Genomic DNA, 16,701 nt, shown 5'->3' on the forward strand with positions numbered 1-16,701 from the left:
TCCTTAAATTATAGTTTTCGATAAGGTGAAAGAAACTGCCACCCTATATCTGGTCTACCAGTTGTGGGCCGATTAGCTAGATAAGTGGACTAGAACCTACTTATGAGTAGAATACTCAGACAAGACAACGTGAGAGGAGCCACAACAGTAGCTTGCAGTTGTTACTTCTGGAAACAATCCAGGCACTGGATTGTCACAGCATTACGCACGCTAGATTTCAAAATTCCCTACATGTACACTCCGATGGGTTGAGGTTAGATGAGCATGATGGACATTTCACCATTTGAACTCTTCCAATCAAAGCTGAGAAACATTCACTGGCTGCAGATTTTTTTTTTTTTTTTTTTCGCAAATTTTGCAATTGGTGGTAGTGGGATTAGTCGGCCGATTGGAGCTTTACGTTCTTTTCCAGCTCGGAGGCTATATGAAAGGCAATCTAGTGTTTATAGTTGGTTCCGAACTACAGCTCCGGTTTACATCCTATGCAAATACCTCCAGCGGGAAACAAACCCGAAACTATGCTCACAGAGAGCACTCATGTAGCCATTTAGCCACGAAGGAGCATAAAGGGAGGGGAGTGAGATCTGAAAGAACCAAAGACACAAGCCATGGGTACAATAATGTCTTAACTTGGACAATGATTCCGAAACTTAGGCCTATTCAATTGAATCATTCCACAATAACATCATTATTAAAAAAAGAAAAAAAAAGTCTTTTAGCTCGCTCAAAGAATATTAGCTTAGGAATTAAAACATATGGACAAGATCTATCGAAAAATCGAATCCACGCTACTTCGGAAATTATACAAAATGATTCTAAATTAAAGGGTGAATTTGAAACGAACCCATTGCACAAAATCAAACCAAAATATCTACCAAATATGTGCCAATAAAATGAATCCATTCAGAAACTGTAAGTTGCTTAAAGATTTTTTAAGCTGACAGTTTGGAGCACAAAAATAATACTGAAATTAAAAAAAAAATCATTTTAAGCATTATAGTAGTTAAGTATAGGAAACAAACACGAAAAATTCAAGATAAATTTACCCAATTTAATTACCACAAAATGTGAGGACCATAGATATTGGCAAGTATCAAATCAGTAGATACAGATAGGAAAATGAAATATTACCAACTAGGAAATTAAATTCACTACTACGTAATTTCTGAATTTAATTTGGGGAGAAAGTGTACTATTTTGTCCTTTAGCGACGATCCAGGGCATTTGTGTAGCATGAAGCTTGATTTACAGTCAAAATGTTATTTCGCCTATTTTTACGTATTTCTGGATACGTATCTGTAGAGCGGGAATATTGTAAACTCAATAAATAAAAGGGAAATAATAATAATAATAAACCTTTCACAGAAGTTTTACTGTAAAATTACATACGGAAGTACGTATTTTTACGAGTATTTTAGGCATCACCATTTCCAAAAGTCATGTGTGGATTTTTTGTTTAATCTTCCCAAGGGAATGAATAGAATATCAAACAGGTTACTGCAACTGAGGACAATGGCCTGTTCACCTGCAGTGCACATACACCACACACATATTACACTCACACACATATATATGCATATAAATATACTGGAGGTGTATGATTCGTAGCCTACGATAGATAGAATTTAAAAGAAAAAAAAATATAAAAAACGGTACAAGAAAGGTGGCTATATAGTTACAGTAAGTGTAAAGCGACCACACAAGGACAAAAACTCGTATGCATCCGTCATATAAATAACGTATCACGATGGGAAATATGTGAAACACGGCGCCCACTTATGGCACCAACGTATTGTGCATTCGATACTAGTGACTTCCTGCTTTTGTATAATCGAAGCTTTAAAAAACATACGGAAAACGTCAAATGAAAGAGGAAGATAACTGTACATTTATACATTCGATGTCAACAATATAAAGATAAAGAACGAAAACATTTATAGAGCCATTGTGTCATTAATAACTGAGGTAAAAGATAATTTTGCTAAGGGTAATGCACCTACATGGATTAGAAATAAACCCCTTTATCTAAATCGTTATTTACATATGTAGATAATAAAACATTCTGGGTAAACCCCGTCTGTTCTTTTTTTTATTTTCCTAAAGGTAAACGCATACTGTGATTCAAGTATGAAGAAAATAAATAAACCTTTGGTTCAACGTTCCATGATTATGCCCTTTAGGCAAATGGAAACGGATGATTAATCAAAGTGAACGATTATGGAAGAATTGTTGGAATGAGAACGTGGGAGGAAACGGGAGAATTCCGAGAAAATCTACGGACACGATGTTGTACAGTCAGCGACAAGAGTTTTTTTCCGCTTAGTAAAATTTATTTTGGGAATAATGGTAGTATGGCTGGAACGTACAGAAAATTACACACTTTTTAATTTACTGAAAAAGAAATGTACTCAAATTGTCCTTCCATTCTCAAGTTATTTACGAAACTATTTTCATCAAACGGAAAGAACTTTCGTCGCTGACTGTACATAATAAACTCACGTAGCCTGGGGTAGAACCAGGGACATCTCGCATTAAAGGTAAGCACTTTACCACTGTTTCACCGTGCTCCCATATAAAACTACAACCTTGAGTTTTACATTAGGATTAAGAATTAGATTCCTGGGTTGTCGGCATCTAAGGCCATTACCCCGTTACGTATATGAGGGATGACGTCCCTCGTCAAGCACACTATCCGAGGAAAGGGCAGGAAGCGACCTAGGACCGTTATCTTATGTACCATCCCAGCATTTACCTGATGTGAATAAGAAAGCACAGGAAAAATCTCATTCAGGGTAGCTGGCCTGAAAAAAACTGTTACACTTTTTCGACCGAGTGTTCCCATCGGGAATCAAACCCGGAACCGCTCGCACTAAAGGCGACAGCGTTAGCGACTACGCCACGCGGGGCCACCATCATATCACATCGATATTTTATTTCGCAAGGTCGTAATATAGTGCTTACATATGGAATCCAGCTACGTTCACGTGTATTTGAGTATACATGTATTTAAAAGTATCGTCTGGTTGTACTGAAATGAAAATATCGTCTGGTTGTACTGAAAAAGACTACATGGAATTTTACCGTTGTCGATAGTATTATGAAACCAGCTGTAAAATATTGTTCAAGACTCTCATGTTAATGCGTACACTGTAACCTCATTTACATAACAAGAAATTAGTTTCTAATCCAGATTTGTATAATGATCCTATTCAAAAGCACTCAATACATCTTAAACTCTCCACAAAATTTACAACAAATACTATAGAAATAATGTATAAAATTCTTTTTGATACTATATTATCGCACATTGTTAAGGAGAACGGTGGCTCAGCGGTATAGCGTCCACCTCTGGTATGAAGAGCATCAGAATCAATTCTAACTCTTATAAGTTTGTGGTATTCGTATATTTTCTCGGGTTTCTTCCGTCTCCCCCGCATTGCCATTCCACTAATTATTTCATAATCACTCATTTTCCTTTATCATTTCCAGGAGGATATCCTTTATCATTTACCTGAGACGTTGAAGCTTAACTCTACTGTATATCTTTAGAATTTAAAATTTGACTGATACAGTGATACTGTGGTCAACTAAGAGCCCACCTACTATAATAATAATAATAATAATAATAATAATAATAATAATAATAATAATAATAATAATAATAATAATAATAATAATAATAATATACCCAGCAGGAAATAACTCGACAATAGGAGACAAAAAATGAGATTTTACCTCAAATAGGATTCGGAAGTAAAACAATATCAAATTTATACTACGAGGTCGATTCCCGATGCAAGTATAGTTATGGACAAAATAAAACAGCATATGCCACACAAATTGTATATAAATTACTTTCTCTCTTCGCAGACTGTATACATGTTTCTTACCCAGCTATATCTGTATCTTACTTGTATAATTGTTAGGCTTAGCATACCTCCGGGATTTTCGGGTTAGTCAGGGGAATGCCGGGAAATTTCGTTCTGTTTGGTCTAAGCAAACTTTTATTGTGTGAACTTTTATGAAAAAAAAATCAAAAGTGATAAGTTCCTCTTAAAAATACTTTCATCAGAAAACAATAATTTGCAAAATAATTAATACAAATGTAATAATAATAATAATAATAATAATAATAATAATAATAATAATAATAATAATAATAATAATAATAATAGAAGAAAATTAGAAAAAATATATTTGTAATTTAGTCTTTTTTTACGTCTCAAATTTCCCACGCAATTTTACAAGAATGCCCGGAATTGGTATCCAGAAACTATGATAAGCCTATCTATAGTAGTCTTGGTACTGGAAATGGAAGTACGTACAAACACTATTATAATTATTTTGTAATTATGGTCCTAAAAAAATTATAAGGGTAGGCCTAGGTATTAAGGTTACCCTATGAGTTCTAATATAGACAGATACTCGTACGAACGCGGAATTTCGACGTACCTTTTTAAAAAAAAATACCTAGGTATATAGATAACATGGAAAGCCTAATTTTGCGCATGATTTACTCACTAAATGTTGGAAATTATTCCTATTTCGTGTAATGCGAAAGTTGTTAATACAAATAATAGCCAACCAATTGTAAATACATAATCCGCTCCATTCACACATTCTACACACCAGAAAGGGATTCCTATCGTATGAAACATGTGGAAAGTCTTAAAATATGTTTTTCTCACTGGAAGATCTCAGAAAAAAAAATGCAAATTGAACATATAAAAGCTTAAATGCACTTTTAAATGTTAAATAACGCTACTATGTGAATATTTCAATTGGTAGAGCTAAAGAATTTCAGGAATTTTATAGTTCAAGCTTATTAACCTTCTATGCTTATAATAATGATTAGTAATATTTTTCTACTTTCTAAAGACACATTGCTATACTAAAGCATTTTATTATCGTAAAATATATGCATAAATCTATATGCATGCGAGAGAAGTCGAGAGAAATTATGATGGGAGAAAAACCTTCGAAGCTAAGCTACATTTCCGCCCAACACCTGCCTTCAAAGTAATTCCAGTATTTACATAAAGTTGCGTAATTATAAAAAAATCAGTTCCTTTATCGAAAAGAAAATGTATGGCAGTGCTCAATTTACAGAAGTTTTACCTCAGATTTTGAGTGCAGTAAACCTATTGTGGCTTTGTATAGTATATGTATGCCAATACTACTATGGCGGAAAATATAAGGCTTTATATGTTTGTTATTGTACTGTTATAAAAGAAATAGCTCAAAGAAGCACTTCTTCATTATTTATATTATTGCTATTATAAGTGTTAAATATTTTTTCCCTAATAGTAGCCCAAAAATCCTTTTGTAAGTACCTCAATTAGACCTACATCTCCAAAATAGCCCTAACGACATTCCAGAAATTTTGGTAAAACTCATCCAGGTTACGAGAAACCGATTTAGTTAAGCCTTGACCTTTGGTAGTTTGTACGCTTAAAAAAAAAAAAAAAAAAAAATCCGGAGGTGCCGAAACAATGCTGCGTTCACAGAAGATCTCCATTGACTTCTCAGCTAACTGAATCCAATTTTTACCCTGTATGCCTATTTCTGGGAGACCCATATTAATATTGGCCTCCCATATGCGCCTAGGTCTTTCCAATAGTCTTTTTCCAATTGGGTTTCCAGGCAAAATTTAAATTGTTACTACTTTCTTCCATTCTGGCTACATGTACCTATCTACCTGAGACTCCTAGACTTAATGACACCTAACAATATTCAGTAAACGGTATAAATTATGTTAATTCTTTATTATGAAGTTCCTCTTACTCTCGTCCTACTTGGGTTTGAATATTCGCTTCAAGATATTATTTTCAAACACTTTCAGTCCGTGTTCTTCCCTCAAAGTACGCGACCAAGTCTTGCAACAATACAACAGGCATAACTATCGTTTTACATAATTTAAGCTTCAAACTCTTCGGGAGAATACGCGAAGATAAAACTCTGGGAAAAAACTCATTCAGTGGCGCCTTTCTGTAAACACATTTACAGGATCATATGGCATGGGATGAATCTACGATTTTTTGGTTCTAATAAACGATCTAGATAGATCTCGATTGAGACAATATTAACTCAAGAGCAATATTCGTGAAATTCATCTGAGGGGAAAAAAATCTTTAAAAGCATAGCATATTGTTATTAGAGTGGACGCTTTAAAATACAGAAGTATAAATATCCTTCTCTGTTAACCAGGTAACAAGTATGAAATAATTCATGTTACAAAACGCTTGAAACAAAATACTAAAAAGCAAGGAATTCATCTTAATGATGTCCAATTCAGAAATCTTGTTTTGAAAATGAAAATACAGCTATTTGCTCGGATAATAGATTAACCTTTGACATTACAATTGATCTTTTAATACATACAAAAGCTACTCCAAATAATACCGTCAATATCGTCTGTAAATAACTGAGCACTAACTCTTGTTTTCAGAGGGTTAGATTCTTATGAAAAACAGTCTAAGCAGTTTCATTGCCAAAATACCCAAACGAACAAGGATTTCAGACTAATGACCTCAGGTAGAATTCATGAAATGAACTTCGTAATGTTATCGTAATGTCTAAATTTCACTTAGGAAAAAAAAAAAAACTTCCTGTTGCTTCAGGACACGATGGGCGATCAGACGCTTGAAGTTGGGTCAGTACGTTAGATCTCATCGACCAAGACTGAGTTCGTCACACCAGATTCGAGTAGAACTCCAACTGCCTCATAAGTCAATATAATTTCGCACTTCACCCAGAATCGAACCAGAGACCACGCTAAAGACACGTACACTACCCAACTATTAGCATAGCAAAGAATTTCAGTTCAAAAAAACAGCTGGCCAACTAAAATTTAAATTTTTTTCTAGATTGCGAAAAAAAAAGTATAAATATAAATAATAAACTATATTGACCACATTAACTTTAGCAAACATCTCGAATACAGTAGTGTGTCATGAGAAAAATTCAAACGCTACACGATAACGCGACTATAAGCATTCAAATGAAGTCTCTTCGGAGTTCACTGAACTAGAAACTTGTCTCGAACCCATCTTAAAATAATTTTTAAAAGATCATTCAAGGAAAGACAATAAGGCAAATTTTTACTTTGACTCCAACTGTGACTTCTGTTAAGAATTATACTATAAGTACAAGGGCCACAATGTTACTTTACGATGTTAAGAATTATACTATAAGTACAAGGGCCACAATGTTACTATACGAAGTTAAGAATTATACTATAAGTACAAGGGCCACAATGTTACTAAACCTATAAGAACCGATTAAAGTCACAGTTGGAGTCAAAGTAAAGACTTGCCCACAATAATTTTATAGTCATTTAATGACAATATGTCTGCCAAAAATATGTGCCTTGTAAAATTAAATCTACATACAAAATACACACTTTTGTACCTAAAATAGACCCTATCCTCCTTTTAGTCTGGATCCAGTTATACATCGAACTAAAGATAATTGAAAAAAAAAAGAGAGAAAGAGAGAGAAGAAAAGAAAGTTTAAATACTAGTCCAATGTAGTCCTATGTAGATCTACTTGATGCTTATGAATGAGGTTTATTTCCCCACTATATAAGTTATGATAAATCATCAAATTTCTTCTATTAAATCCAACCACACCTGACACCAAACCGTAATGTACCTAGGTACAATTAAACAATAACTTGTGTATCTGAAATGTGACATATCCCACATGTCAATGAGTTCCCTCTATAGCAGCGTCTACAAGAAATATAGTTTTGATGTAATTATGATGCGAAAAGCATGAATTTATTCTGGATATTTATACTGGTGACTCCCCCGGACACCGATGTAGAAACGGAAGGCGTGGCTGCAACTTTTACCTTTAAAAAAAATCTTTTTTTCAGTAATATATATATAACCACTGATTTAATATCCAATATATTAATTGCTACTTTACGGAATAAAACTAAACTCCCTGATAAGAGTCCATGAAAGTCTATGGCTGTTCAAACGATTTTTAGTGGGTGAAGTACAGTCAGCACATAGATTTATGCCGTCAATTTTTCTTTCTTTTCTTTTTTCTGCAGACTAATCCAAAGGTAGCTACCCTTTAACTCAACCCTACAGTAGCCCCATAACGGCGGGACATCGCAAACATTCTGTGCCCGAACTAGAAATTGAATCTGAGACCCTGCATCAATGACGATGTTAGAGGGTCGACACGTTGTATCTTAAGGTGGGTCATGCAATATAAAATTATTACTTCGGTACACACAAAATAACTGTCTCCATCCCAAAACGTGCGTACTCACCATTTGGATACACAAGAGCAGTAATCGAACCGTAGAAGACTCAAATCAATACATAGGGCCCTAATAATATTTTAGCTACGTGGCCCTATATAAGGCAACACAGACACTGGGCAACTGCAACTTTTAAGGCAGAGCCCAAACTGTCGGCTTGAAGTTCTTTCGGGCTTCTTTGGAAAGGATATTTCTTTCTTCCAACTTCGAAACTTTAAAAGTATCATTTGTTCAGACTTAAAGTTCGAAGTATATAAAATCAAGGATTCCTTAAGTACGTTCATATAGAAATAATAATAATTGGATGATTAAGAAAACTCGGTCGCACGAGATTCCTTCAGCTTCCCACTGGACCTGCAAGTCAGCTTTCCAAAGTGTCCAACCTAATACTTCACATTAGCAACAACACAAGGTTTAAATATTCTTTACTCCCAGCGGCGCAAATCTGTCTTCAACATTGGAGAGGAGGGCGTATAAGACCGTTTCCATAATTTTTAAAAGCGATGTTCAAAATATTTATGACGTTGAAAAACAATGAAACAATGCTGTGGAGGATCAGAGTTGTCTTCAACATAGGGAGGGGGGCTGAGTTAAGGCTTATTCTGGGGGAACATCAATTTCACCTCACTTTCCTTTGTGACAATAGGACACAAATCATCACATTTCTCCCCAGAAAAAAAAATTCAAATCAGATTATTGGGGGAGAAAGTCCCCGGCTCAAAGATTGAAGCGGACATGCCCCCCTCAATCCCTCCGGGATTTGCGCCAGTGTTCACTCCTCCACTGTATTCACTAATTATTGCCCCGGGTTCGATTCCCGGCGGGAGCTCATGTGGTTCGGATTCCACGTTAATCAGTAGGTCCACGTCTCATATAACCTCGCTGTTGGAAAGGGACGTAAAACTCAAAATCAACTCAACTCAACTAATTAACTTCCAAAATGAAAACTATTTAATTAGAAATGATAGGCAGCTCGTTCAAATTTCAAATTTACGAGCGAGTTCGAGCAATTAAAACAAATGGGTAAGCATACCCATTCTTCTCATATGAGGATTTATAATTATGCAATCTAATCATGCAAGGGAACAATGACCTCTAATTGCTGTGAGTGAGTGCATAATTCTCGAGAAGCAGCGGTGCCGATTACTATATTTGGGATAGGGAGGAGGTCAGGTATGTAAGTTTCGTTGTCGGATATCGTCTAACAAGACTCAATGAGGATTTTAAAACAAATTAAAAATCACTCTTTTTGCAAAATGTAACACTGTCTTGAAGTATTACATAATTTATACATATGTATGTAATGTAAATAAGCTAAAGTAGGGAGCTAGCAAACTTTGGAGGAACCAAGACCCCCTTCGCACTTCTCACTCGGAACGACGCCCGTGCCAAGGATATTGATATTAACTAACAGAACACAAAACAAGATTAACTAGTTGCTCTGACGTCAGTGGAGTACGCAAGGGAAATTTCGGACTTTTATCTCCCCCCCCCTTAAACAAGATGGTATGCAAAAATAAACATTTATCATATTAAGATACGTATATAGGCACCTGAAATTATATTATATTAGCTGTTTGAATCCTGCTCCGCCCCTGTAGAACTTCCGTGTACGCTATTGCTGTGATGGATTGTTTAATCACCTATATATTCGTTCAATATACCATCATATGTGGCGGTCAAACTCGAATTAGGGTTAACTTTACAACGCCCGCTCCAGTAGGTATACTCACTCAGAAACGAGAAATTACACTCTATTAATTTTATGAAAATGGATCAAAACTTACCTAACTTTAATCTAACCCGTTCCCACCCCTACTCTGCTTATCCCTACCTTAATTTACTCTACCCTACTATACTATACCTTTTAAAGCGATTCAACTATCGATGCGCAACTGAAGCATGTATTGTAAAGTTTACCCCTCCAATAATATATTTCGACTGTATGTATATAATCCCTGAGTTGGGGAAGATTTTTAAACGCTAAGCAATGAACGAAGGTTTCAATCTATTACGAGTTCATGCATATAGAAACTCTTGCTATACAAGAGACTAGCCCATTTCTCTAGTGCGTAATTTATTTATTAGTTTTTTTTTTTTAAGCACAAATGAACTGAATACATTCCCAATCACTTCATTTAGACTACGTATTAAAATCCTTCAGTAGTCTGACCCATCCCAGCTGTTCCCCAGGGAAGCGAGACCTTTACTTTTGAAAAACTGCTTTAATAGAACTCAAAAAAGTAGAAAAGTCAACCAACCTTTCAGAATTTAACGAATCCCTCATAAACCATAATTATAATAAAATCATATCAAACTTCCTCCTTTTCTTTTCTTTTTTTCTTTTTTTTAAATTTCAAGAGCTAGTTGTGAAATAGAACTCAAACAACAATTAATGTTATTTGAGAAAGTTACTTTTTTTCAAAATCCAAAATCCAGTTTGTATCTTCAAATAAGAAAGAAAATATCGTATTTCACATGTGACATATGCGCTGTGAATATTTTTATTTTATTTTATTATTATTCGCGTTCTTAATTTCACTATTAAACAAGAGAGTATAATACTGCATAAAGGCTACATCACAAGCACACTCTTACCACAATTACACTTACATTTGCACAATCTTCACGGCACGGGCCCTAGGGAATACAGGATATTTATACTTATTAAAAAATGATATTTTCAAAATATCAATTTGGCCACCTCCCTAGGACTCGGCCAATTTCTGCACACAACATTCGAAATAACAAAACACACATACATAAACAAATCACCACATACACGCTTCAATGATACCTACATGCTCCGTCCTTTAGCACACTAATTCACTTGATTTTTCACGTACACTTAGATCAGAACAACAAAAACACTGCACTTTTTTCAGAGAAAAAAAAAATACTTTTTGGTTGAGTTGATTGGAAAGTGACAGTTGCTCTGCCAACTGGACGTGCAGAGGTTCCGCTCTGACCGCTTCACTTCGCAAGGCACTACTGACCGACCAAGGCGGCGCGCGCCTCACTCGGAGCCCTGCCTGGCTGCAACACGTCACACCTCCTTCGTTCGTCTTCCCCTTCGCACCCCCTTTCAGCTTCCTAAGCAATACAATTTCCTCTTGAAAACGATGGAAAAGTATTTCCGTATCAGCTGACACTCTCGGAAACCAGGCACTATTCCTTACTCCCTATGTTTTTCAGAATCAGATTAATTTATTTCTTCAGGTACTTTTGTAAGTGGTAGGAATGGAAAAACTTGAAATCGAAAAAAATGTAACACTTCAATAATTAATTAATAAATAATAATAATAATAATAATAATAATAATAATAATAATAATAATAATAATAATAATAATACTAATAATAATAATAATAATAATAATAATAATAAAATAATAATAAAATAATAATAATAATAATAATAATAATAATAATAATAATAATAATAATAAAATAATAATAATAATAATAATAATAATAATAATAATAATAATAATAATAATAATAATAATAATAATAATAACAGACGACTCTATCGACCAAGAAGAGTTCTAACCGACAAGATGTCCTCGGGCTCAGGCAAATTACATCTTGATCAAACTATCACCTCGGTTTTCACGATTTTGGGTCAATGTTGAAATATGTTGAGGTCTACCGGAATTCGGTATCGTGAACATGCACATTCAAGGCGAGAGATCTAGCCATGTAACACGCGATTCTTACAACTGCGATAGTAATTCAATATCCTAATATTTGAATAGTCTGATACTACATATCCCAGCAAGGTTGTTCTTGTTTCTGGACAGGGTGCACGACGGCTCAGTAATACAGCGCTTGCCTCTGGTGTGAGGGAAACCGGGTTCGATCCCAGGTCATGAGAGTTTGTGGTGAACAACATTGTGCCCGTGGGTTTTCTCGGGACTTCTCCTGTTTCCTGCCAAACTCATATCCCACCATAATTCTTCATAATCATCCGCTGACATTAGTCAGGGGTGCCCACAAAGGGGGGCTATGACGCAAACTGCGTCATTGAAATATTTGGGGGGGGTTAAAAATCTATATAAATATGTTTGAGGGAGTGTAAAAATTAATCGAAAAGATTTTTTTTCATGGAAGAACACCTACGGATAGACAATTGAGGGGGGTGCGTCATGGACATGAGGGGGGTGGGCACCACTGCATTAATCATCCCCTTCCTTTAGCGTACACGACGATATAAACGTGGTACGTAAAACTGAAAGATTTCATTTGATGTTCCTCTGTTTCTTGATGTGTTTATTTAGCAAGACCACATAATATTTTGAAATGATTCCATATAAACATGAGAAAAATAATTATAATATCTCTTTCGAAAATAATCTAGTAATTAGATTGCAAATTCGACACTCGGTATGGTGACATTACTTTCATTGTAGAATCGTCATCGTGAAGCAATTTGGGGAGCGACTTGAATTAAAAGGTATCAAACAACTCCGGGCTATAAAGCTGAAAATGATAGAGACATTGAAATCGATGTGGTGTGAATGCATCAGGCAACTAGTACCAATATGCCTGGACGTCCAAAATCCTTCTTGGGACATTGGCAAGAAAATATTACGGTAGGTGTAAAGGGACAAGCTTTGGCAGTAGATGTCACTACAGTCTTCGTATATCATGTTCTTTTTACCTTTCACGAAAATTCAGGATTTTTCTTACAAATTTCAGCCTAGAGATTTCAAATTTTTTTAGAAGAAACTTCATAACCTATTGAAGACAACAATCCGTGTCGATTTTTTATTTATAATTTTCTTCATTGTTGAAACAGTTATATTGTTAAAGATTTGGATTTCCATTTCAATAATCAAGCCATTTCAACAATGAAGAAAATTCTAAATACAAAATCGGCTCGGATTGTTGCCTTGGATAGTATATGAATTTGCTTCTCTAAAAATTTAAAGTCTCTAGGTTGGAATTTGTAAGAAAAATCGTGAATTTCCATGAAAGGTAAAAAATACATGAAAGAGACACGAAGACTGTAGTGACATCTATCAATAAAACTTGTCCCTTTAAATCAACCTTCAGCACGTATCTGTAGAACTTTACATGTAATGAATATATGTGTAATGTCCACAAATCAGGACCAGTTGTACCCTCTCCATGTGTGAGGCCCTAGTCAAATTTATAGAATTCCTCTCTATATCAAAATAGTTACGTTAATACGGGGACAGTTTAAGTAGATGATAAGGAAGGCAATTCTACAGTTTTGTTTCTTTCTTTAATAGAGTGTTATTTAAAGAAATTTACGAATTAATATTTGGATTGGTTAAATGCTGATCCATATAAGGATCTTACTGGTTCATATTAGCTTTGCTATCTTAAATAACTAAATTAGAAATACTGAACAAAGCAACATTTATTTTTTTTTTTTTTAAATAATAACTGTGTAACAGTTTCGCCCACTAACAGCGTATTGGCTTCATCGGACTAGACAGTGTCTGATGAAGCCAATATGTTCAGTTAGTGGGCGAAACTGTTACACAGTTATTATTTTAAAAAATACATATTTCTTTGTTCGTCACATCAGGAAACACAAACACAACAATAATTATGATATAATACGCATAAGAACCTTAATTACGCTTTTCACTTTTTGCTTAGTTTTCGTAAATAACTTAATCAATGAAGAACATTAATTAAAAAAATTGAAATATATTGACTGAGTTTAAGAAAAGTGCTCAAAAGCAGAAAAAATAAAAAAAAAAAAAAAATAGTGCTCAATACCAGGAAATAATTCATTACTATTAAAAATATAGTAGTTTGTGCGAAGCGAAAAAAAATTAATCTTGTAAAATATAAATGTATGTTTTCATATATGTCCGGTATAAAATCAGATCACAATCTGAAGGAGATCATAGGTTGCTTAGAATTGTTTGATGCGAATCCTAAGGGGAAAGAAAAAAAAATGAAATGAAATCTTTAAACTTAACGTCCCACGCTTATTCCGGTTAGGCTAAAGGAGATGGTGATAATGAGAAATAAGTGAAATGGTGTAATGAAGAAAGTGGGAGGAAACGGAAGAACCCCGAGAAAACACACGAGCACGGTGTTTTTCCACCATAAAGTCCACACGGCGTGAGCTGGGATCGAACCAGGGACCTCAAGCACCGGAGGTGAACCTAAGGGGAAAGAGTTAGCTTCGAAGGGAAAGAGGTTATTTGGAAGTTGAAAGTATCTCATAAGATTCTCATGTTAGGAAGATGAAACTCGATATGTAAATTCATTAAAAACAAATAATAAGTAGACATACCGGTACAATATTTTTTGATTTGATTTAATTTTTAGTTTAACATCCCATTCAGCAGCGAGGCTATATGAGACGTGGACCTATAGCTAAACGTGGGATCCGAACCACATGAGCTCCTACGGGGAATCGAACCCAGATCTTCCCACGCCAAAGGCATGTGCGCTAACCGCTTGGCTATGAGGAAGCTCAACATACCACTGACGCAAATCCCAGGGGGAGAGATGGACATATCCTCTCAATCTTTGAGCTGGGAGGACTGTTCCCCTCCAATAATCCGATTTGAAATGTATTTTGGGGGAGAAAAGTGATGATTTGTGTCCGATTGCCTCAAAGGAAAGTGAGATGAAATTGATGTTCACTCAGAATAAGTATCAAATTTGCCCTCCTCCCAATGTTGAAGACAAGTCTGCTCCCCTGATCCTCCACAGCATTGTTTTCAACTTCATAAATATTTTGAACATCGCTTAAAAAACAAAACAAAAAAATATGGGTGGGCTGGTCTTACCCCCCTTCCCCTCCAATGTTGAAGACAGATTTGCGCGGATGCAACATATACACATGACTCACAGTATGGAAAATAATGCTGTCGGAGTAACGTGTCTCTAAGTGGCTAAAAAATAATTGAAAACGATGATATTATAGTTTGGAATTGATAATTTTCGGGATCACTGAGATGAATAGTGACACTCTCGATTCCGTTCACGTCCAAGTTAAGCATCTATCTGTATGGAGGATGAGAAAGCAAAAGACTAAAATGTCCAAAATGACCGAGATTAGTATCAAATCCATGATGACATTTAAGCCCAAATTTAATCAAGAACGTGGATGTCAGCTGGCCTGGAAATTGATAGAAGTCCTTTCTCGTCGTTATTTGCTCTACTCAGTTGTTTATTTTAAAATGTGATGCATAAACACTATTCTTCCTCTGTGAAGTTAGGCCCTTCTGCTTATGTCTTAATACAAAATTACTTTTGATGGTTATTTGATGTTGATGATTGTTGAGACTCACTTTCTGTATATACGAAAGCTCTTGAAAACAACTGTTAGTTCAACCACTATAGCATTTTGCGCATACCATGTGTTTCACTTTCTACATTTTTTTAAATGTTCCTCATTCCACTAAAATTAAGAATTGGAAAAAAAGAGGAACTGGAGAATCGACGGAACGGAACACCTTTAACAGTAAAAGTACATTTTTAGTTCAAAATGGATTTGTCCCTCCAAATGGTTGCTTTGTTGGGATTATATTATCAAATTTAATTAAATTTTAAGAACAAAGAAACCATTATGAAGCATATTGCTGTGAAAGAAAAAGAGCAGACGCAAATCAACTCCAATAAATCAGCTCAACTCCAGACTGTCAGAGCATATTAGTGACTTTCACTCTTCAGAGTTAGTCACCATCTTTAATAGGTTCCACTCAGCAATCATCGGAATAACGTACAGCTTTATGAATGCCCAACGGATGACTCCATTAGATTTCAAGTTAGGAAAAAACGATATCAAGACTTAGGATGTAATTCGTTCATTTGACATATTAATACAGTATACTGTTAGGGTTTTTTAAATAGTCATTTACAAGATTAAACTGTTAATTGAATTCAAATTCACAGTTCCATGTAGAGAGGTCCTTCGTAGCTATATGGTTAATAAATGTACCTTTCGCGCGGAAGATCTGGGATCGATTCCTATTAGGACCTCATAGCATTTGGAACGCACGTTAGGTTGTAGGCAGGTACAGGTGTTGTAGTCTGACGTAGTTTCACATTGTAAATCTACGGTAGACTATCAAATTATAGAAATTCAATATTAAAACTAGATGCGGTAGTAAATTCTCTACTTCCAGTTTTAGTAGATACATAAGAATGGAGATAAATCCTATTGTTGTGGTTCTGAATCAATTTCGAAAACCACTTCTCGCTATTCCCGTTTTTTCTCTATGGCGATCATTGTTGAAACCGAATCATGGATTTCTACAACTTTTGAAACTAACTGTGTGACTAACTGTGTGACCTAGGGAACCCGGAGGTTCAATACCGCGTTCACAAAAGCTCTCCACTGACTTCTATCCTTAGCTAACTGGATCCAGTTTTTACTTTGTATTCCTATTTCTGCGAGATACATCTTAATATTGTCCTCTCATC

The 16,701-nt window shown here is 35.2% G+C and overlaps 1 protein-coding gene across 7 annotated transcripts in view; it reads right to left on the reverse strand.

Annotated features, from left to right (window-relative positions):
• Positions 1-16,701, reverse strand: part of LOC145678561 (uncharacterized) — a 202,569-nt gene that overhangs the window by 139,586 nt on the left and 46,282 nt on the right. For 2 of the 7 annotated variants that reach the window (XM_081748859.1, XM_081748856.1), the window contains exon 1: positions 11,080-11,280. The exons of the other annotated variants lie outside the window; for them this stretch is intronic. The gene's annotated coding sequence lies outside the window, so the exon portion shown is untranslated. Of the gene's footprint in view, positions 1-11,079; positions 11,281-16,701 lie in introns of those variants that run through there. 7 annotated transcript variants of the gene reach the window in all.

Source organism: Thermobia domestica, chromosome 2, assembly GCF_964235325.1.
Source record: "Thermobia domestica chromosome 2, izTheDome1.hap1.1, whole genome shotgun sequence".
Taxonomy (NCBI): Eukaryota; Metazoa; Arthropoda; class Insecta; order Zygentoma; family Lepismatidae; genus Thermobia; species Thermobia domestica.